Consider the following 1825-nt stretch of genomic DNA (forward strand, 5'->3'; position numbering starts at 1 on the left):
GTAAAACATTGTAGTCGTTGGGGCTGGTGAAAATTCCGTAAAAAATTGAAATTTTGTAATTTATTTTAGGGTTACAAATTGATCAAATATTTAAAGATTAAAGTGACCTATTTTTTGGTTAATATGGTATATGTCGTAGCTGGTGAAGCTTTTCATCGATCCGAGGAGTCAAAAATCGATAAAAATTTAAATTTTGTAATTGCACTAGTGTGTGAGGGAGGGGGGGGGGGGGTTACAAATTGATACAAAATTTAGGTGATTAAAATCACCTATTGGTTTTCTTAATTCGAAGTACATCCTGAGTGGCAAAACATTACTGTTATGAATTCAATTCTAATTTTGGCCTTACATATTCATACAACTTCCGTACAATTTCTTTGGCAAAAAAAATTATTTTCATGTAGGATCTGGCCGATGAAATGATCATTAAGTTTTCATGTAACCAATTTTTAACTTCGTGCCAATTAAATAGGCACATCAGCCGCTGTCTGATAAACAGAATAGAAAAGTTGTAATGATCGCTGGGTGTACCTTGGGGTGTCCTAAAAAGACAATGATTTTTTTGTAAGCATTCATTTCTTATACTAATTATTATTTATAATAATTTTGGACCTGCTAAAAGCACCAAAACCGAAGTTAAAACTTTTTTTGTAAACGAAAAAAAACGAATGTATTTTTTTAGTGAAGGGGAAAAAATTTAGGGGGTGCATAAAAAAGAAACTTCAAGGGCTTTCAGGACATCTTAAATTTTTTGAAAGGTCTGGCCGCAGTTTAAAATTTGTTTGATAACTAAATACAGGCTTCAACGACTTATATTTCGAAGTTTCTGATTATATGCTGATCTGTACTACTGACCCGTTCTTCCATCATAAGTCCCCTTGCACTCAACATCTGGCAATATATTCACAATTACTACTGACTTCTCGCTGGCTAAAATTGCCTTGAGATGTGCTATTAACTCCCTCAGCTCACCAATCCTTTATTTTTATTTATTAAATTATTAAATTAATTTTTTTATTTCCTGTTAAATTTTTAAAGCATCCTTATGAAAGATCCGTTTAACAAAAATTATGTTACATCAACAAACATTATGTTTCATCAACAAACATTATGTTTCATCAAACAAACATTATTTTTCATCTCTTTATATTAAGAATTGGTCGAAAAATCCTAGACAAATTAGTTATAATGCCTTAAAACTTGAGCTCCTTAAGGAAAAGAATTTACTGTATTTTTTATGCACCCAACGATCACAAGCGGCATATTTTTAAAAAAATCACTAAGCGAGTGATCTGTGATAAAAAATTGGTTTTCAAATAACCATCAGATGTGTCAAAATTACTTCAGGATACTATTAAAATTAGGTTCCATACTTCAAACGCAGAGCAGATGGCGCCACTCTTGTTGTCACAGTAAGGTGAAAATTTTCTATTTGCTGTGTACTAGACCCTCTGAAAATGAGATACGAATTTCAAGAATTTTTTTTTGAATAAGTATAAAGTGCCATTTATACCTTGTCAACACCGGAAAATACATTCTTCAAACTTTTCTAGCAATATTTATCATATAGCATTCGTAAAATGTACATAAATCCTTTCTGTGCAATATATATCCCATTTAATTTACAATTTCTGCTAAAAGTATAAAACACCCTTTTATATAAGCACTAAATATATCATATTTAAGGTTTATTTACCCTAATATATTAATTATAAGCAACCACATACTCACAAGGAAACTATCCCAGGTGTCCCTCACCGATTTTGATGAAACTGCAATATGTTGTAATACATCGAAAAATAAGAGACACGTATTTTTTTTTATC

General features: G+C 31.0%; 1 protein-coding gene across 1 annotated transcript in view; it reads right to left on the bottom strand.

The window, feature by feature from the left end:
- The window catches only part of LOC117181159, a 46886-nt gene that overhangs the window by 12254 nt on the left and 32807 nt on the right, over positions 1 to 1825 (bottom strand). The gene's annotated exons all lie outside the window — the stretch shown is intronic.

This window comes from Belonocnema kinseyi, chromosome 10 (assembly GCF_010883055.1).
Source record: "Belonocnema kinseyi isolate 2016_QV_RU_SX_M_011 chromosome 10, B_treatae_v1, whole genome shotgun sequence".
In the NCBI taxonomy this organism is placed as follows: domain Eukaryota; kingdom Metazoa; phylum Arthropoda; class Insecta; order Hymenoptera; family Cynipidae; genus Belonocnema; species Belonocnema kinseyi.